Below are 22783 nucleotides of genomic sequence, written 5' to 3'. Positions count from 1 at the left end.
CATATTCATGAGCTTCCAAGAGCATCTTGAATGCCCTATCAAAGAAATTTAAAGATGCTCTAATGATCTTGCCTCTAAGCATGAATAGTAAAATAATGCAAGGCTACCAAAAGCCAGTGTAAGTGAAGTAAAGAAGGCAAATCAGTAGTTTAATTCTCAGAAGAGTGACAAATCTTCCATTTGGTCTAGAACACCACCAACCCATTTCCACAATACACTGCAAACAATGCCAGTGTTGTGTCGACGAAGCTTATTTTGTGCCTCAGGGAAGTCCCTAAAGGTTAGATGAAGTGTCCTTTAAACAATCTCTACTATTTACAAGCTCTGTTTTCATCCATCTGATGCAATTAATAGCTGAAAAACAGAGTTGCTTAGTGAAACATATTCAGTGAAATATATCTTACATGATTTCCATTCCTTAAATATATGTTAGGTGTACCTCAAAAACTAAAATACTTCCAAGAATAAGGCAGGCTTTTCATAAGAAACCCTCTGCACACAAACACATACATATAAATTTGTATTACTGTCACCAAACTCAAAATATAGAGAAAAATACATAATTTGGCATGTGTTCAGTTGTTCAAATGACTTGTGAATTCAAAGGATTTAGGTTTCAAAAGAAAAACAACCCAGCAATGACATTCTATGTACGGTATATGTACGTTCATATGTTTATAATATAAAACATCGCTGTAACCAGCAAAATTCATGTCAAACTGTCAAAGATGACAGTAGTATACATGCTTTGTTTTGTTCTTCACAGGATACATTAAGCATTTAAATCACGCTGAAAGCCTGCTGGGTTATGTATTTCTGTACACTGAATAATTAACTTTACTACAAAACAAAAGGAAACACACACACACAAAAACTGGAGTTTCCAACCAAAGCTACCCAGACAGCCTTGTAAAATATGCCCTGCTCTTTCCTTTGTCTGTTTTCACTTTTAAAAAATAATAATTTTAAGCACGAGCATTTCCTCCAGTGATTTCAGTGGAATTGTTCCTTTGCGGCACCGGGGTAATTGAATGGTGACTAAGTAAAGCTTTTAAATGTCTTAATGGGGCTTGGTTTTTGTGTTTCACTCCTCTTGTGTGAAGAGCATTTCCCTTTAGTCCTTGCAGTGCCTTCGTCTCCTTCCCAGCACCTGCAAATGATTTTCAAGGAAGCTCACGCCATGCATTTCATCTTCTGCTTTAAGTCTAAAAGCATATGGATGCTTCCTTTTTAACTCTAATAAAAAGATTGGCAAGATGTTTTCGGTTCCCATTCAGTTCCTATGTCTCTTTTGTTCTCCAAGTGTCAGAAACAATGATTCTTAAAATGGCTTCTGGTGATGCCTTGTAGGACAGCCATGTTCACTGAGGTACCGCACTCCTCCATTTCCTTTTAAACTGGAAGGAATATGTCTTTTGAACATTCAAATATGAAGTCAAACATGATGTTAGTTATAACATCTGGACTTTATTTTATTTTTAAGCACAGCACAGTCCCTTCACCTGCTGCAAACAGATCTATCACACTTCCCAGCCAGGGATCTTTAGGAGAGCATATTATTTATTACATAATAATAATGTGATTAACAGTGATAATAAGTAATAATAAGGTGATTAACAGTGGTTTTAAAAAACAATGTTAGGGACTTTTTTCTGGACTTGCACTACAGAAACAACCTGGTGGTTGAGCAGAATAAAGTAATTTTTTATAAGGATATCCCCAGATTTTTCCTGGACAAAAGAGTTCCTTACAACGATTTGGTAACTGAGCTCAGAAAAAGGAAAATTCCCTTCAGTTGGGAATTTCCAGAAGGCCTGGCATTTACGTTTGAAGGAAAAAAGATAAGAATAAGGTCCCTGGCGGAGAAGCAAAAGTTTTTGGACAAGCACCTGGAACAATTTAAAGGCACACCACTCGACCCAGCACAATTCTACAGGTTCCCAGCGGAATTTCCACCACCGCCGGGACTACCAAGTCTACCAGGTCCAAGCCAGGATCCAGAGAAAGATAAGAAAGGAGAAGCAACTGGAGGAGAAGACTAAAGAAAGGAAAATGGCGCTTAAGTTAATGACATGGAATGTCCGGGGATTGAACCAGAGACCAAAGAGACGCAGAGTGTTTTATAGCATAGAAAAGAAGAACTTGGACATAATATGTTTACAGGAAACCCACATAGCCCGACGTCATAGAAGATTACTACAGAACAAAAAATTAGGCCAAGAGTTTATATCATCGGACAAGGTCAAGAAGAGAGGAGTAGTGATATATGCAAAGGAGAAATATAGCCCAAGACAGCTTTTTAAAGATGAAGAAGGGAGATACATCGCAATTGAAATTAATATACAAGGCGAAAAACTTTTGATTCTGGGACTTTATGCACCAAATGATGGAAAGTCAATTTTTTATAAGAAAATACATGATCTGCTGTTGGACTATTTGGATTACAAATTAGTTTGCCTTGGAGACTTTAATGGTGCAGTTTCCACACTAATGGACAGATCTCAAAGAACTAAATTAACGAATGATGGGAAACTCCCAAAGACTTTTTTCGAAATGGTGGACAATTTGAATTTGGTGGATTCTTGGAGATTAAAAAACCCTACAGATACAGAGGCAACTTATTTTAGTGAACCTCAGCAGTCATGGTCGAGGATAGATTATATTTGGATTTCGAATGAATTGGCTCCAAAAATACAAAAGGCAGAAATTGGTCCTAAAACTCTTTCAGACCACAATCCGGTACAGTTAAATTTAAAAATGATTTCCAAGGATTCTTTTAGATGGAGAATGGATGATGCTTTGATGAGAGACACCAAGCTAGTAGAAAGAGCGGCGAAAAAGATGAAAGAATACTTTCAGATAAACTGGAGTTCCGAAGTGGAGAAAAGAATTGCCTGGGATGCAAGTAAAGCTGTAATGAGAGGATTTCTCATTAGCGAAAAAGCAAAGAAGAAGAGACAACAAAATGCGGAAATGGAGAGATTGTTGAAATCAATCAAAGAAAAGGAAAAAGAATTAAGAGGACATCCCAAATGTGTTAAAATTCAAAAAGAAATCAAATACTTGCAATCCCAATATGCCAACATAATGAATCAGGACATTGAATGGAAAGTGAAAATGATGAAACAAAGAACATTTGAATCGGCTAATAAGTGTGGAAAACTACTAGCTTGGCAATTGAAGAAAAGACAAAAGGCAAATGTCATCAATACTTTGGTAGTAAATGGAAAAAATGTGGAGAAACCGGAGGAAATCAGATGGTGTTTTCAAAGATTCTACAAGCAACTGTACAAGGAGGAGAAGATAGATGAAGCAGAAATAGACCGATTTCTGGAAAAGAACGGATTGCAAAAAGTCCCAGAGGAAAAATTAGTTACTCTCAACCACCCAATATCGACACAGGAGATAGAAGATGCAATAAACAACATGCAATTAGGGAAGGCTCCAGGACCGGATGGATTAACAGCAAAATATTATAAGACATTGAAAGACTGGCTATCGCAGCCGCTAAGAGAAATTTGCAACAAAATACTAGAAGGAGATAGGGCACCAGAGACGTGGAAGGAAGCCTTTATCACACTGATTCCAAAACCAGATACTGATAAGACTCAAATGAAAAACTATCGCCCAATATCCCTTTTGAATGTGGACTATAAAATTTTTGCAAATGTATTGGCTACAAGGTTAAAAAGAGTGTTGAAAGACTATATACATAGAGATCAAGCAGGTTTCCTGCCAGGAAGACAAATTAGTAACAATACGAGAATTATTGTGGACATTTTAGAAAAACTGGAGAGAAACATAAACACAGATGCGGCACTACTGTTTGTTGATGCAGAGAAAGCATTTGATAAAGTTTCTTGGACATTTATGAAAAAGAATTTGGAAAGGATGGGAGTTGGTGAAAAATTCTTGAATGGCATTAAGGCCATTTACACAGAACAAAAAGCTAAAGTAATAGTAAACAGTGTGATATCGGACGAGTTTGAAGTTGAAAAGGGAACAAGACAAGGGTGCCCTATCTCCCCTTTACTTTTTATTACGGTCCTGGAAGTCCTCCTAAATATGATACGAAAGGACAAACAGATAAAAGGAATTCGTGTGGGAGAGAAGGAATACAAATTACGCGCCTTCGCAGACGATCTGATGTTATCCCTGCAGGAACCGGAAAGCAGTGTCCCCAGAGCTTTGGAAATAATTGAACAATTTGGACTTGTAGCTGGTTTCAAATTAAGCAAGCAGAAAACCAAAGTTTTAGGAAAAAATTTGAATGCAGAACAAATTCAAAGAATACAGGAAGGCACTGGCCTCAATTTTGTCAAAACAGTAAAATATCTAGGTATCAATCTCACAACCAAGAATTTGAACCTATACAAGGACAACTACGAAAAACTGTGGATGGAAATAAAGAAAGACATGGAGATATGGACAAGATTGAAATTGTCGTTAATGGGAAGAATTGCCGCGATAAAAATGAATGTCCTACCAAGGATGCTGTTTTTATTCCAAGCCATACCTATTTTGGACAAACTGGATTGTTTTAAGAAATGGCAAAAGGACTTATCAAGGTTTATATGGCAGGGCAAAAAGCCAAGAATCAAGTTCAAGATTCTAACAGACTCTAAAGAGAGAGGAGGCTTTGCCCTGCCGGACTTAAGACTTTACTTTGAAGCAGCGGCCTTTTGCTGGCTAAAGGATTGGTTTAAACTAGAGAACGTTGATGTATTGGACTTGGAAGGATATGATAATGTGTTCGGCTGGCATGCATACCTTTGGTATGACAAGGTTAAGATCCACAGAACTTTTAAGTCTCATATAGTTAGAAAATCCTTGTACCAGGTCTGGATTAGATACAAAGACTTGTTAGAGAGAAAGACCCCTAGATGGATCTCTCCAGTGGAGGCCAAAGCCTATAAGAGACCGAACATGTCTGCAAACTGGTTAAGATATATGGACATATTGCAGCAGGAAGGGGACTCTTTCAAGCTAAAAAGTTATGATCAAGTGAAAAGTCAGGTCCCCGACTGGCTGCATTACCATCAGGTATATGAAACATTCAAAATGGACAGAAAAGTTGGTTTTCAAGTAGAAAAATCAAAACTGGAAACAGAACTGATAGAATCGAACTTTAAAAACCTTTCCAAAATGTATAATCTTTTGCTAGAGTGGCATACGAAAGATGAATTGGTTAAATCGTCAATGATAGATTGGGCGAAAGATGTGGGACATAATATTATGATGGATGACTGGGAGGGATTGTGGCAAAAAGGTATTAAATTCACTGCTTGTCATAGTTTAAGAGAAAATATAATGAAAATGGTTTACAGATGGTATTTGACACCAGTTAAGATAGCTAGGATGAATACCAAAATGTCAGATGTATGTTGGAAATGTAAACATGCGAAAGGTACCTTTTTTCATATGTGGTGGTTGTGCCCAGCGGTAAATGCTTTCTGGGATAAGATTTATAACGAACTCAAGAAGGTAATGAAGGTTACCTTTTGTAAGAAACCAGAGGCATTTCTTCTGAGCATAACTAATGAAGAGATACCCAGTCAGGATAGAGTGTTTTTTATGTATGCCACAACAGCAGCTAGAATCTTATTGGCAAGAACATGGAAAGGCGAAGAGATACCAACGGTGGAAGAATGGCAGATGAAGATGATGGAATATATGGAACTCGCAGAACTGACTGCCAGAATCCGGGACCAGAGGGAGGAGAAGGTGTCACGGGACTGAAAGAAATTCAAAGACTATCTAGTTAAATCAGTAAAATTGAATATTTGAGCAGAATTAAATAGAACAGCGGCTTCAGTAGGTATATGTTAGATAAAATTGTTAGTAAGATATTTTTGTGTGAAAGATTTAATTGTTAGAAAATATGCTAAGATTTGGTGTTTAAGTTAAGATATGATTAAGTAAAGTAAAGCACATTAAAAATTAAGCAAATGTGAATAGAATAAGATACAAAGCTACCTAGAAGATATATATGACTTTGAAGACAGTGGAGGGAATGGGGGAAGTCCCCCAAAACAGAGAAGATAGTAACAAGAAAAGTAAGAGGATAAGTGTTAGTTTAAAGGTTGGTATATGTTTCTTTTTATTGTAATTGTTTGATTGTGTTTTGTGCTGTGTTTATGTATTGTATTTCTGTATGGTTAATGTTGTTGTATGTTATGTTTTCCTTTTGTCTTAATAGAAAATAATAAAATCTTATAAAAAAATAAAAAATAAAAAACAATGTTAACTTCCTTGGCTTGGCTTGGCATTGGTCTCAGCAAACACCACACATTTCCCTCCTTCCCAAGCCAAATTCCAAAATCTGGACCCTGTGGAACACCTGACGACAGCAATCGGAAAATGACAGATTCTGAAGGATTCATCTCAACCATTGGAAGCTCACAAGCCTATGCACCCTTCTTCAACTCACTTCCATTCCCATTTCCTCAGAGATGTGGACATGGAATTATCACCAGAGGCCTTTCTGAGAAATGTCCATTTCCCCCGCCCACACACACTGTGATTCCTTGAGAGCTGTAAAGGCAGCATTCCAAAGAAATGGGCCCTGGAAACTGGCACTTTTTGGAGCACCTGACTCCTTAGTATGAATATAAAGTAATCTAGAAACTGTATGTTCCAGGGTTCTGTGCATCTGGGATGCTACTGAGCATGCTCATAACAGTTTAAAGTTTCATTTAACACCTGATTAAGATTAATAAGGGTGATGCTGTGGTGTAAACCACTGGGCTTTGGGCTTGCCGATCAGAAGGTCGGCAGTTCGAATCCCCACGACGGGGTGAGCTCCCGTTGTTCGGTCCCAGCTCCTGCCAAACTAGCAGTTCAAAAGCATATCAAAGTGCAAGTAGATAAATAGGTACCACTCTGGCGGGAAGGTAAACAGTGTTTCCGTGCGCTGCTCTGGTTCGCCAGAAGTGGCTTAGTCATGCTGGCCACATGACCCGGAAAAACCGTCTGCAGACAAACGTCAGCTCCCATGGCAAGTAAAGTGAGATGAGCACCGCAACCCCAGGGGTCCTTTACCTTTACCTTTTTAAGATTAATAAAGATATGGCAGTGGAGAGTGTCCATTCATATCGAAGACGCATTCCTCAATTTCTTCCTATTTCAGTTGGTGAGTAAACCTTTTAATACTGCCAAACATTTGAATTACCCAGGTTTTATTTTATAAGAAATATAGAAATGTATCAGATCTTAAGAGTGTCCCTTTTAGAAACACATTCAACCAGCTTTTATTCAGAGCACCACCCACTAAAGTTAACGGGCCTAAAGTAGTCATGTTCATCAATTTCACTAAGTCTACTTTGAATACAACTTACTTGAATGCCACTCCTAGGGAGGAACCCACCATAGTGCATGTCAATCAGTGCAAGTTTTTCAGCTTGCCAAGCAAGACAACCCCTATTCTCCTCCCACTGGGTGCTATTCTGTGTGCTCTCCCGCCACCCCCCAAGCAAATTTGGGGGGTCCACGGGGCAGAAGGAAGGAAACTTCATTGCATTAGTGGAAGTCCTTGTACAGGCTTCTGTTAGCAGGTCTAATTAGTTGAATCCCACCCCCAGGGTTGTATTCAACTCAGTCCTACTCAGAGAAGACACAATGAAAATAACGAAGCTACATTACTAGGACAAGCATTGAGCACCACCCTTACTCAGAAGGAAAATTGTCCTGAGCCTTTACCTCCCCTGCTAACACTCAATCTACACCCAGACATGTCTAAGTTACATGCCAGACAGAAAGACCATTACAATGAGTCACAATATTGTTCCATTTCTTTACAGCGTTCATTTGATACAATTTTTACAACCACCAACATAACCAACTTGTGTTGCACATCCTGGTTTTTATATCTGTGAGGCACTTCAAACAAACCCAGAAAATAACCATTAGTTATACAGATTGGCACAAGCAGGTGTAGCGATTTATTTTTAGCTGCCAATTAAGTGACTAGATTTCAGGTTGAGGGTGCTCCTGTAAGCAGTTCTGGTTAATTAGCCATAATTAGAAGTTATAGTCTCCACAGCAACCTCAGCTCCAGCACACATCGAGAAGATATTTTAAGTGATCCATTGAGCCGGGTATTCCAAGTGCAAAGACTCTGAAACTCGAACTCAGAAGTAGTAAGCATAAAGTTAAGAGCAGTGTCCTGGCACTGATGGGAGGCTTTCATCCAGTGGAGGATCTGACAATAGATAATTTTTGCCAATACCCTCTTCCTCTCAGCAGTTCTCCATGCCACCTTCCACACCAGGTCACAAAGCTCACATGTAGGGTCAAAGCAGACTGCAGACCAGACCTTGGACAGCTCCTGAAGTTCTCCCCTTCTAAGGTAGCTACAAGAAGTTGCAGCGGGGAGCTAGAGCCAACTGGGGCCTCATGTGGGCAGATAAGGATGAGTGCTGTAGGCTGCACTTCACTGGAGGAACTGGTTGGGTGGCTAAAGGGCCCTTGCCTTATTTAGCAGTCTTCTGACTTCTGCAAGGCTGGGGAAATAAGACTACTGTAGGAGACAGATCTCTGAGTCAGAGGATGGAGGCAGGACTGAGTCTTCCTTCTTGGCTTCTGCCCAGTGAAGCTACCTTTACCTCTTCTGAGTCCTCCACCATGCACAGCAAAGCCCCCAGCTTGTGAGTCATCACGACAGGCATTTGAAATACGTATTTTATCTCAATGTACATACACATTTATAAATATATTTTACCCATAAATAAGCAATTTTAAAAATGTGTTTGGGTTTTTTTTTAACGGAGAACTACATTGAAAAATTCAGAGAACTGCAAAACCCTGCTGATTAGTAATTGCATTCCAATTTACACAACAGCCAGGAAGGTTTGCGGATCAGGCCCGTTTGCATAGGAATACATGGAAATTAAGTTCTTCAAAGGTCCCCAGTGCACAGATAAGCAGCGCAGAAACATGCTCGAGCTTAATGTTCAGCAAATAAAGCATTTCTCTCTAAGAACAATGTTAACAACACTTGCGGGCACTATAAAACATTTGCTGCACCCAGGTTGACAATTACCTAGTGTGCATCAGTCAAGCATATCATCACATGGTTTCTTCACTGCACAAAGAATCTCCCTTGTCCTCTTCAAGAACCATATCCAGGTACTGAACTTTAAAAAACCCAACGAAGGATTTTAGCGCACTGAAAGCTACATAGCACGGAAGAGGGGACAGAGGAAAGTTAATTTTTTTATTTAAAATTATAACTTGAATTCATCCTAGCAGAGTAGAAACATGAGAGGTTTCACTGAACTGCCATAAATAGTAAGGATAACATGAAATTGACAATATTTATATGTAGATAAACTAAAGATATCAAACTCTGGATAGGAGCTTCCTTATATGGCCACTGTCATGTACTCCCACTGCTCCCCAAGATGCACCATTGACATACATGAAACAACATCAGTAAAACCAATACAGTGGTACCTTGGTTCTCAAACACCTTGGTACTCAAACACTGCAAATCCAGAAGTAAGTGTTCCAGTTTGCAAACTTTTTTCAGAGCCGAAAGTGCTCCGTTTTGAGTGTTACGCTTCTGTTTTGAGTGTTACGCTGAGGTCTGTCTGCTTTAGCTATTTATTTTGCATTTTTGTTTTTGTGGCTGTTTTTGTTTTGTTTTTGTGACTGTGTGGAACCCAGTTCAGCTACTGATTGATTGATTGATTGTGTGACTGTAGTACATTGTTCATTGCTCTCATTTTATGGATCAATGGTCTTGTTAGACAGTAAAATTCATGTTAAATTGCTGTTTTAGGGGTTGTGTCTGGAACGGATTAATCCATTTTTCATTACTTTCTATGGGAAAGTGTGCCTTGGTTTTGGAACACTTTGGTTTTGGAACAGACTTCTGGAACGGATTAAGTTTGAGAACCAAGGTACCACTTTACTAGATTTGCATTGTTACTTGTCCTATCCATTGATTTATATATATTAAAAAAACCAAACCCAGTCAAGGTTCAAATTGTTCATTTTATGTTTTTAGTCAATACCAATTACTGAGTAACACTGAAATCCTAGCTTTGTCTACTCAGAGGTAAGTTTTGCTGAATTCAATATGGTTTATTCCCAGGTAAGTGGGGTTAGGGTTGCAACCTTAAACTATTTGCAGCCCAAAAGGACAAGTCAACATGCATCTTGGAAAATTTCCCCCATTATTTGCTTTCAAATGGGAAATCTGGTCAATGTCATCTCACTAATACTAAGCCTTGCCCCACACAAAGCATAACATAAACTTCTCTAACAGCAGGCAGAGTCTAAGGAAGCTCCACCTGCCCCCTGCAAGATGCCATCATGCTAGACAAAACTCTCTGAATCTGGCAAGAATCTCTCTGGGGAATTATAGCAGTCCATTCTTCTACATTGGACGTGGGTGGCGCTGTGGGTTAAACTTGCCGATCAGAAGGTCGGTGGTTTGAATCCCCACAGCGAGGTGAGCTCCCGTTGTTCTGTCCCTGCTCCTGCCCACCTAGCAGTTTGAAAGCACGTCAAAGTCTGAGGGACAGTGTATCGTCCCCCTGCTGAAAAAGTTTGCTGGCCCCTGGCATAGATATTCCAAGAAAAACGAGTTTCTCACAGTGGTAGAACTTCAAGGGCCTCTTTCACAGTATCACTGGTTGCACCAGAATCTATCATTGTGGTTATCACAATTATTTTTATTTATCTATCTCGTTTATAAATCACTTCCCATGAGGCACCCCAAAGCCTTTTTTCCAATATAACAAAAACATATCTAAAACAGTTACATATTATAAAACTTTTTTTTTATTTTAAAAAATAGTTTAAAATAGCAACAGCACATACATAAAATCAATTCAAACCCAATACCAACTGTGATAAAGACCTCCTTTCAGAATCCACTTAGAATTTTTAAAAATCCATTTAGGATCAAGGGTCTGGATCAGGGATGAGGGGAACCTTGTAGCCCTCTCATCAGCCCTGACAAGCATGGCCAATCGTAAGCATTGGTGGAAGCTGTTGTCCCACAACATTGGAAGGCCATAGGTTCCCTATTTCTAGCCTAGATGAACTCTGTGGCACCTAGCACTTAAAATCTAAGTCAAAATGAATTAATCAATTAAGTAACTTGCGTCAGACCTATTTAGACTTTTGTTATTTCACAATGAGTCACAATGCCCTCCTCAATACACCCTTAGCCTCCCCTTCCCTTAAAATTCCAACTCTAGGCCCTGCTATGCTGCCTCAAAAATGAAGGCCACAGTAACCGAGCTGAGAAAATTCTAATAAATTGTGGCAATTTATACTGTTATGGAATATATTGCACATGATGTGCCATCATGTGAACAGTACCACATAACATTTGCGTCGCTGCAACTGAGGTTGCAGAGAGCCATTGTTATCAGTCTTACCCATCCCTAAACCTTTCCCCTACCCTTATCGTTAAAGCAGCAGCTTGCTAGTTAAAAGCAATTAGGTGATTCCCACCCCACGACTGTTACTTGATCAGCCACAACAATATGAGTCATTCTCCGTTTGTCTGATAAGAAGAGCTGAGGCTCAAACCAGAGCACCACTTCAAATTTAGATAAGAGATAGTATCATTTATCCATTTAGTGTGCAAACCAAAGATACAGGCAACTCCAGAGGCATGATCACATGTGGTCTGAAACCATGGCCCAGTTCACACATCACGTTAAACTCCATGTTGCACTGCCAGGAAACAAGTCAAAAGTCTGGCACGCCATGACAGGCTCATGGCTTGTTTTCCCCAAACTATCCACAAGCAGAAAGCCAAGAGCTTTTCACCAGTACGCACCACCGTGCTGCATTTTCATGTTGTTTCTAACTACTGTATCTTTTAATGCGGTATATGAACCTAGGATTGCCATTTTTTTGTGTGTGTAAAGGAAATTCCAGACCTACGGCGACCCTAAGAACCAGGCCAATGTGTGGGGTCAAAGAAGGAGCTCAACCACCTAATCAAAACGGTTAAAGGCCTCAAATGTAGGACGGGAGAAACGCCGTGGAGTTAAAGTCACCAATCTTTGGGCAGCCTCTCACCAATCAGTGCTGACGTTCTCTATACAAACAAATATAAATCAACCGCAGCATGCTTCTGACTACACACTGCTGGCTTTGTGAGCAAAGTTTTAATGAAAACAGCCTTAAGCACCTGAGACAAATTCATCAATAGCTTGTCCACATAGATTCTTTCTAGTCATCAATCTACCGCCTTCATATTTCCCTGGCTTCCTGCTCTCTTCTGCCTGCTAGCAATGACCTCTGAAACCTGGTACGGTTCTAAGATTAAGATATGAAAGTCTCACCCCACTTCACTGCTACTCTGAGATAAAAGGGTAAAAGCAAGGTTAACAGGCTTACTCACTTTTGACTACTAAAACATTGTATTTATTGCTTGCAAGCGTACAAATTGTGACAGACCAAACAAGCAAAAAACAGGGGGCTTACTGTGATTGGGGATGGAATATAACACACGTGTAAGACACTTTTCTTATTTAGTGTATGACTCAATGTTTGGGTGTGGAATTACTGGTGATTGATTGCATGCTCATAGCAGCATTGGCGCTAGGCACTTCTCAAGTCAAGAATACTTATATCAATGGCACTAGCCTTATTAGAAGAGACTAAGAGGAGATACAGGGACCCAGGTGGCGCTGTGGGTTAAACCACAGAGTGTAGGGCTTGCTGATCAGAAGGTTGGCGGTTCCAGTCCCTGCCACGGGGTGAGCTCCCGTTGCTCGGTCCCAGCTCCTGCCCACCTAGCAGTTTGAAAGCATGTCAAAGTGCAAGTAGATAAATAGGGACCACTCCAGCAGGAAGGTAAACGCATAGCTGTCAAGTTTTACTATTTCTCATGAGGAAGCCTATTTGGCATAATGGAATTTCCCTTAAAATAAGGGAGAACTTGACAGCTATGGGTAAACGGCGTTTGCGTGTGCTGCTGTGGTTCGCCAGAAGCGGCTTAGTCATGCTCGCCACATGACCCGGAAGCTGTCTGCGGACAAACGCCGGCTCCCTCAGCCTATAGAGCGAGATAAGCGCCGCAACCCCAGAGTCGGACACAACTGGACCTTCATGGTCAGAGGTCCCTTTACCTTTAAGAGGAGATACAATAGCCATTTTCAAATATCTAAACAGCTATCACATGGGAAATAAGAGCAAGCTTGCTTTCTCCTGCTCTGGAACATAGAACCCAAACCTATGGATCCAAGAAACAATAAAGGAGTTTCCAACTAAACATCAGGAAGAGTTTTTAGACAGTAAGAGCTGTTCGACAGTGGAGCAGACTCCCACAAGAGGTGGTGGACTCTCCTTCTTTGGAGGCTTTTTAAGCAGAGTCTGAATGGTTGGTCATCTGTCATGTATGATCTAGTTGAGATTCCTGCATTGCAGGGGATTGCACTAGATGACCCTCAGAGTCCCTTCCAACTCAACAATTCTATGATTCTATGAATTAATGTACCACAGTCCTAAGGGAAAAAATGATACAAGTGTGCTGCAGAACAAGCAGCATTAAGCAGTCCATATTCATAATTTGTGTCTGACCAAGTTCGGTATTATATTTCATAATCTAAATGAGTAGATGCATCTCACAGAATGCTACCTAATCTGCAGGACCAGAAAAGATATGCAAGGAATCCTGGAGGCAGCATGCTTTATGACGTATCTCAGACGTGAGCAAAGTCTACCAAGGTAGTGTGGACTGGCCCTACTGCTCTTCATTCTTTAGCTAGACTACAGGTGGACTCGCTTCTGGTCCAGAATCAATGAGAAAGGCTATGGCCTCACATCCACATTTGAAGCAGTATCATGCCACTTTAAACAGTCACGGCTTCCTTCAAGGAATTCTGGGAGCTGGAGTTTGTTAAGGGTGCTGAGAGTTGCTAAGAGGCCCCTATTCACCTCAGAGAGCTGCAATTCTCGGAGTGGTCTAAGAGTCAATCCCACTCTCCTAGCAAACTTTGCAAATTTAAAGCACACGGCTTTCTCCAAAGAGTCCTTGCTGGAGAGGAGATATGAGCTGACAACTTTTGTGACCAGGTCATTCTCTTTGATTATGCAGAAAGTCAATTCTAATTGTACAAAAAGGGGGTAAATGCAGTGTTCGCTATAGAATACAATTCAAAACTGCATTCAAAAAACCATGGTAAAGTCTTTGCTTGTTTGATTCCTTTGTTTATTTACAAGTGTGGGGTGCATTACTTCACAACTTCCCCTTGCTCCATGACAAGTTTCCCAGGCTTGTAACTTGTTTGAAAACCACGGGAAGAAGACTTTCTTGCATCTGTGAGCAACACAGATGAACGGCCACCCTAGCTGGGGATGAGGCAGCTTCCAGTCCAAAACATCTGGCAACCCACATTGATTACCCCTTGCATTGCACATGTTCCCAAAGAGGACCAGAAGTCACCACTTCATACCAATTCATCCTCAGAGGCAGCACCTATCAGTCATCTTGCTTCCTTTGGGAACCGTTTCCTTTGCTTCCTCTCAAGGAATAACAGCCTCCGAATGCACCGAAATCAGGAACAATGCTGAAAGCAAACTTTCGGGTTCTGGAAAATCCACTGGAGAAAACAGGAGATGATACTTTCAACAAGACAGCCACACACACCACTCATTCTACCAACATTTATAGCCACAAGAATGTTCGCTGTATCGGATTCATTTGAGCTTCCATAAAATAAATGCCAGTCTCCAGCATAAGACGTAAACTCAAACACAGCAACAGTTCCACCCTTCCTGCAACAGTTGGCAAGCATGCTAAGTGGAATCAAACTAGACAGCAAAGGAAGCTTCCTTGTGCCAAGTTAGGCCACTGGCCCTTCTGTCTAAGTATTTACATTGGCAGAAACTCTTCAGGGCTTCAGACGGGAGCTCTACCTGAAGATGACAGGGATTAAACCTGGGAATTTAGCAGACCCACTTGTGCATATTATAAACTGATTCTTAAATAACTAATTCGTAAGGTGTTTGTTTGTTTTTAAGTGATACAGAAATATAAACCAGACATTGGTCTAAGCACACCTGTCATAGACTAATACCTTTTCATCTAAATTTCTCTTATAAATGATCCAACGATGCTGAATGCTCTGAGGCCAGCTCACTTTGCCCGATACTGTATAAGAAGCAAACAGTATACAAAGCGATGGCCTGATTCAATGCCATCTGGGCCAAAAGGACTAACACACATTCCTATATTGTTTTGGTTCAGGATAAACCATTGGCTACAGTGTACGCAGAAGTCACTATGAATTTCTGTCCCATCGTACCTTCAAAATTTGGGAGGGATTGTGCATATATTTTCTAATTGTGGAGTTAGTCTCATCTTTATGAGGTTGCTGGCAATGTTTAATATTTGCAGATTACAGAGTCTTATGCAAAAGAACTCCACGCATTCTCCCAAACTGTGATGTCCAATGATCCCTTCTAGCTCTTGACTGTCTACCGAGGCTCTTCCTATTCCAACTGGGCATGGCTCTCTTCAGTGTCTTAGTCAGAAATCATCCCCAAACGGGCTACATGAGACCATTTTAATTTTAACTAAAGGTGCCACTGGGTTAAAACCGGGACCAATAACTGAAAGAGATGGCAATGTTGCAGCATAAGTGAGTACAGGTATGTGCATAATTCAGGGCCCTGGCCAACTCTGGGAGGAAGGTTGAAGTATAAATTTAATTAATTAAATAAGTTTAAATGGATCCTGATCCCAAACAAGGTCATGTTGGAGGATCCCCTTCGCACCTCTTTTGAGTATCATCCTCTTCACAGGCTGCAGCACTATCAGCAACTTATAACAGTGCGGGCTTCCAGAGGACATTCTCAGAACACTTCTTAAGTTCGGCAAACACAGTATTTCCAATAAACTATTTTACTTGAATCTATCCTGCAGCTGATAATTTTGACCGTATACAGTTTATAAAATGTAATAATAATTCAGGCAGTACTTGGAAACTACTGTAATGCATTGCTTCTGAAAAAGATGCCATGCACTAGCATACAGAAAGGAAATCAAAAGGAAAGTATGAGACAAAGCCCTTCCTTGGATTCTCATGGGCGAAACAGAAATTACCCGGTAAGGTCGCCCATCTTCAGTTTCAGAAATCAATGCCTAAATGGAAGTAAAAGTGCAAGGAACATGTTCCTAGAAATAATTAATGCATTTATACCTTGACCTGAAATGTGTTTGATTGTCCATACATGTTTCCAAATAAGTCTATCTAGCACTGAAGTCTTAAGCACTGTTTACTGGTTCCCTCCATACATAAGCTGAATGCATAGAGAGGGACTGTGGGATTGGTGCTAGCTGTCCTCCCTCCAACAGTGTGAAAGGGGATCTAAAGTAAGGTTACCAGATTTTTTTCAATGAAGCCGGGGATACTTTTCAACTTCAGTTGGAATAATAGTGGAAATGATAGGGGACCGATTTGTAAATCCGGGGACTGTCCCCGGGAAACGGGGACGTCTGGTAACCTTAATCTAACGTGCATACAGCTGCACATACCTAGGCTCCTCCACGTGATTAGGGACACGGTGCGCAGCCATGGTTCACAACTATCCTGCAGAAGCCAAGTGCATAGGCACCTAAGCCCCATTCACACTTTCACTGAACTTGCAAAAGGTAGGAATAGGACCAAGATGTGTGTTATCCCACTCTTCTCTCCACACAGCCATTATATACACGGAGTAACAGCATATTGATGCACAAACTGCCCCGATCACGCACAAAATACAGACGGAGTCAAATATTAAGAGAAAAGGTTGCAGAGGTGAAGAGTGTAGCAGAGAACTCCTTCCCATGGGCGTAGGCAGGATTTTTGTTACGGGAGGGCGGGCAGAACCTCAGTCAAACTGCAAGGAGACATATCCCAAGCAGAGGGAGGATTCTATCTTCATCCATGCCCTCCTTTTCCTATTTAGAATCTGGCAACACACTCACACAGTTTATATATGATTGAGGGCAGAGCAGATACAAATTTAATACACATGCAATTAGAACATTATTCAGTGGTTGCAGGTAAAAAAGAAATACATGCTTCTTCTATGTGGAAGTGTTTGAAGACTGGAGGGCTGGGAGCAGTACCCTACAAAATTTTCTCTTAATTTTCTACTTCTGTGTCAGATCAAAGGAATACTTTTTTAAAATGAAAAACAGATGGAAGACCAGGGATTATGGACTTGTGAAACAAGGTTGAGTATTGCACTAAACCGACTAAAACAAATTACTCTTGCTGGAGAGGAGATAGGAGCCGACTACCTCTGCTGCCAGATCATTCTCTTCCATTCTGGAGGAAGCTGATTCTACACAAATACAAAGAGAGTGGAAATTCTGCTTTTAGTTGTATTAGGTACAACAGGCATCTTCCACACCCCATGGAACGAAATGAAGTAAAATATGAACACAGCAAAATTGTGAATCTAAATTAGGGAACAGGGGCAGAAAAAAAATGGATATATGCATTTCAATAAAATTTCCACTCTTCTGCCTTTGTTCAAATAGTAATCCTGTCTGATTGATAGGGATTAAAATGATTAGTGGATGTATGCTGCTTCCTAAATGGCTTTCCTCAAAACAGATTTCACTAGGGCTATTTTTCTTCTTTTTTTTGTAAAGAAAGTTTTCACTGAAAATGAACCAGAGCAAATAATGCATGCTTCATGTCCACATTGCTTTCATGCTCCCTTATTTCCCCTCTGTGCCTTTTAAAATACGTAACAAAAGCTTTTCAGGAATGCACAACTAATTTGTTCCACTACAATCTCTTCAGCTGTTTTAAGGTAGTCACATACATACTTAACATAATGCCTAGACAAAATTATAGACTTCCAGCTGGAAAAAAAACACACCACAGTGATAATCTACTCTTTACTCTGGTGCAAAAAAAGGGGGGGATCTGCACAGCAGGTGGTTTTATACAGCACACTACAATTCCTAGACAATGCTAAGGATGAGGAAACCAAGTCACAGCCTATGCTCTAATTTCTGGCTTTTGTTGGTTTAAAGTCAGATGCTAACATTGAGGATGCAGCTGTAGGAACCGACATTAAAGAAACATGACTGCCAAGAGGAACAGCTGTAACATTTGCACAAATGAACTAGACTAGACTAGACATGTGCAGGAAAAGTTCAAAACTGATAAACCAATCATTACAAACCCTTGAGAAAAAGCATTCACTGGACTGGAGGACCGAAACTACCAAAACCAACAAAGAATACCCACTCTCTGTTCTACTGCTACTTTTTGATATCCTCATCTCCTCTGCACCTTGTAAATCATGGGCTTCTCAAGGCTATTCCCACCCAGTGTTTATGAATGGTTAACAAAGCTTCGCAGACAAAAGAAAAGAAAATAATTCTGCTGTTTAATAATGACATCATAACCAGTAGATGTACATCCTCTTATCCATATTGCCTTGCTCTCATCCAACAGCCAGCCTACTGAATCCCTTCGGATTAGGTCTTGGATCATTATCAGCACACACGGCCTCACCAACAATGTGTTTCGCTGCAGCCTTCGTTTCAGACAGCTTGCAATGGTGAACAGGATAAAATTAGCTGGAAGGATGCTACAAGCCATTTACTGAGTTTGTTATAAAAGAGTTAGATACGTATTCATGTACCTCTGCAAGTCAAAAGCAGTTGGCAAAGACACGCAAATCATTACAGAAGGGGAATGGCAAACCTGCATAAATTCCACATCCTGAACGTTGAGGTGAAAACTCTCCCCAAGAAGCACCCCACATATGGCTAAAGTAACCCCTCAAAAATCGAAAGGAAAATCTACTGCAAATGATCTGCAATAGGTAAACACCAGAACAGAATTCAATTCTTCTAACAATCCAATCCTACACAGAGAAGTGAAGTCTTATTTGTGCAGTGGGTCTTACTCCCAGACAAACGTGTTGAATTGCAGCCTAAGCAAGACAAACTATTAAAACGCAGACCAGTGGATATTTAATTCTTGACAGTTAACTAATCTAACTAATCTCTGGATAGCAGATGTTCTCAAAAGGTACCATCCAAACACTTTGCACATATATCCAATCCCCAGAGAAGTGAAAAGGAGTGATACCACAATTCTTTAAAAGGAAACGGGGGAAATTACTGCCATTTCCCCTTGAACTGTTCTTCTTCCAGCCCCCCAGCTCAGCCCCATTCCTTTAAAAACTCACGTTCTCTTGTTGCTACTGCTGGATTTCCAACATCTCAGTGATTCCCTGGACCCTTTGCTCTTGAATTATCTGTTGCTTCCTAGAATTTATCTAACCATATTGCCTGCTTGTCCAACAACTCTCCATTTCCTTGATTTCTTCAAAGTATAAACCACTACAGTATAAGCATTTGCAGAAGCAATGTGAGCTCCCTGCGCCATATGGTTGGCCACAGTGGGAAGAGAGTTGCAGGGTACGATGGGACTTTGGCCTCATCCAACAGGGCTCTCTTCTCATGTTCTTATGTTAAAGCACCTTTGCAATATTTATTTTTACAATCAGTTGTAACACATTGACTGTTGCTAGTCAAAACAGAAACCAGGTACCTCCCAGATGTTGTTGGACCATCAATGACCATTAGCCATGCTTGCACTCAAGGAAGTTGTAGTCCAAAACTTTTGCAGTGCACCAGTTCGAGGAAAGGGCTGGCCTATGCTGTGCTACCCTCCAGCTGCTCCATTCTATGAACAAAGCTCACACCAAATTGTCCTAGGGTGAGAGTTGCTTGCTCACCTGCATCACTCTCACAAGTGGCAAGCAGGGCGTTTGCCATATACCACATGCTGATGCAAAATACTGTGGCAGAATCTGTGGTGAAATGGTATGGCTCATGGTGAATTAATGAATACAAGCTGCCATACATACCCTGGATTTGGCATTGTGGCACAACGCTACTAATGCCCATTCAGAGTTGTTCATGCTCAGGCCCCAATATTTGAATCCACTGAGCAACAGTGCACAAGCTAAAACAAGCCAGAACAGTCAACTTTCCTCTGTGGCAACCATGCACCTCAAGAGCCATGAGGCAATGCCTTTGTAAGCCAACAGCTAAGTTTTGCCATTGTTCCACCAAGAAACAGAGATGGGCCAAGAGAAGAAAAATAACTGCTCCATCTTCTATCATTTCTTCCACTGCTAGCACTATTTGGAGACAACGCCACAGCTTCTTCAATTTCCAATCTGTCCAATCCTTTCAGCTTTTAGGTCCTGTGCTATGTATTGTTGTTGGTTCATGTCCACTCCCTACATTCATCACCACTAAGAGAAACAAACACCGACCTAAGATTATTCACATTACTGTTGTTGTACCCATCAGAATTCCTAACTAAAGCAATAGACCTGCATGCATTGGGTACCGCCTTATGCCAGTTGAAAGCTCTGAACCATCTAGTTCAATATTATCTACACTGACTAGCAGCAGCTCTCCAGGGTTTGGGGCAGGGAGCATGCCCAATCCTACCTAGAGAAACCAAGAACTGAACCTGGGATGTTTTGCTCTATCATTGAGCTACAGCCCCTCCCCATCATTATGATAACGTGTGGGTCCACATCATAATCATTTTCACAGAAGCTATGTAGGAAGACTGCAAAAAAGATTATGACTCTTAAATGGAAGCAGGAATAAAACCATGGATGATGCAATTACATTATTTTCTAGCAAAGTATACTGCTTTGTTATTGATGCCATTCTGTTTTTGAAGGCAAAACCGGTAGCTTTTTTTGCTTTGAATTTGTAATTCATAAGGAACATAGCAAGCTAGTTGCCTTAAACTGAGTCCAATCCATTTGACCCTCTAGGTCAGTCCTGCCTACAGCCCAGTGTTTCTCAAACTTGTGTCTCTAGGTGTTGCTGGACTACAAGTCCCATCATCCCTAGTAGTCAGGGATGGTGGGAGTTGCAGTCCAACAACTACACTGATGGGGGCTTGCTTGTGTTTCAGGCAGGGAGCATTCCCAGTCCTACCTGGGAATTGGCAGGGATTGAACCAGAATCCTTCTGTAGAAAATGGTTAATACAAACGAAGTTTTAATGACAACAACAAAGTTTTCAAGAGTTCAGAAAACTCCATCACTGACACTGAAACTAGCCTTATATGCCTTATAGCTCTTTGTACATAATAGTTCTGTTTAATAATAATTAAAAAATGTGGTTTTACTTAAAGCTTGTGCAGATGTATCTAGGATTTAGGCCAAACTTTGACAGGAAATGCAAGCGGGGAGAGGGGAGAAAAGAGATAGAAAATAGCAACCCATTCACAACTTCGTATCTTAATTACAGAGAGATCTTTTAGGAACAAGAAATGTCTATGAAAAGGAAATTCCACCTCCTCCAGCTCCTACTTTGTTTGTTGTTATTTGTAAGGACTAGGCATCAGCGGCAAGGTTAACAGATTAAATTTGAGATGTAATCTGTTAACCTCACCCCACTGTCTGGAAGGATTGCCCCAGGGACGTCTTAGCTATTGAGGCTACTGGCGCAAGGCGCCACGGCCTGAGAAGGGCGCCTGCGTCCTCCAGCCCTGCCGGCAGCACCACTCTCACCCACCTCTTCTCGGGCTGCGGACGCGGGGAGGCCGTTGGTGAGCCTCCCGTCGGCGCTGCAGCCAGGGCTCCCTGGATGGCAGCGCCACGCTGCCGCTTCGGCCAAGCAGGTGGAGGCGGAGCACAGCTGGCAGTGTCCCCACCCGCCCCTCCGGCTGCCCACCGCACCTGGCCCTTCCTGGCGGAGTGCGAGTTCGGCGTCCCCGCCTGCTGCACCGCGCCCTCTGGCTGCCCGCTGTGCCTGGCCCTGCCCAGCAGAGTGTGAGGGGCACCGGAGGGATCTTCGTGCCAGGGCGCTGGATTTAATTAAGACGGCCCTGGATTGCCCCACCCCCACCCCGAGGTTGCCTTTCAGCATGATTTTGTGACATGTTTCAGGACCTGAACTAGCTTACAGAATTTTTTCCATACATGCCTCTGGACAGCAGAACAAGACAGCTATTTAACTACTTTAAAAGTCAAGGGTTGAAATATAAATGAATTCAGATTTCTAAGTGCCTACCTTGTACACATGGGAAGAGAAATACTCTGGCAAACTGAACTAGCTACTTTACAGTTACTGGTAGGTAGCCGTGTTGGTCTGCCATAGTCAAAACAAAATAAAAAATAAAATAAAATAAATTCCTTCCAGCAGCAGACCAACTAAGTTTGTTCTTGGTATGAGCTTTCGTGTGCATGCACACTTCTTCAGCTACTTTACAGATATGCCACATTTACGTTGCACCCCACACATTACATGAAACGCATGCTTCAAGGGATGCACTTTCTAAAAATGTAGCGGCTAGGATGTCTGACAGGATTGACCAGGGCTAGAATGCTAAGAATTTCTCCTTTGTTGGGAAACTTGATCAACAGGTTTTTCTTTTGCATAGGGTAACTGATTACCACATCTAGGACCAGAAAGGAATTTCCTCCAGGTCAAATTCATTATACCCTGTTAAACAAGCTTGCTTTAATTATCTGGGTTTCTTTTACTAAACTTGTTCCTTGAACAGCAGGCAACTGTCCTGTGGTACACCTTGATCTGACCAGTACTCTGCTATACACAATCATATGAACATAAAGTCAATCATTGGGGAGTGCCAGGTATGGAGAACCTTGCTTTGATTTATCACATCCAGACATCTTGTATATGCCTATGTAACTCAGGATGCATACTCTGGAACAGTGTCTGAAATTCAATACAGTCCCAGAAATAAAAAATATTATTTGTTTTATTCATTCATTCATTCATTCATTTCTT

General features: G+C 41.1%; 1 protein-coding gene across 6 annotated transcripts in view; it reads right to left on the bottom strand.

Annotated features, from left to right (window-relative positions):
* ASAP2 (ArfGAP with SH3 domain, ankyrin repeat and PH domain 2) overlaps window positions 1-22783 on the bottom strand; it is a 92533-nt gene that overhangs the window by 62876 nt on the left and 6874 nt on the right. The window contains exon 1 of one of the 6 annotated variants that reach the window (XM_033143074.1): window positions 9041-9059. The exons of the other annotated variants lie outside the window; for them this stretch is intronic. The gene's annotated coding sequence lies outside the window, so the exon portion shown is untranslated. Of the gene's footprint in view, window positions 1-9040; window positions 9060-22783 lie in introns of those variants that run through there. 6 annotated transcript variants of the gene reach the window in all.

The sequence above is a fragment of the Lacerta agilis genome, chromosome 3 (genome assembly GCF_009819535.1).
Source record: "Lacerta agilis isolate rLacAgi1 chromosome 3, rLacAgi1.pri, whole genome shotgun sequence".
NCBI classification, from domain to species: domain Eukaryota; kingdom Metazoa; phylum Chordata; class Lepidosauria; order Squamata; family Lacertidae; genus Lacerta; species Lacerta agilis.
This window is presented reverse-complemented; position numbering and strand designations above follow the sequence as displayed.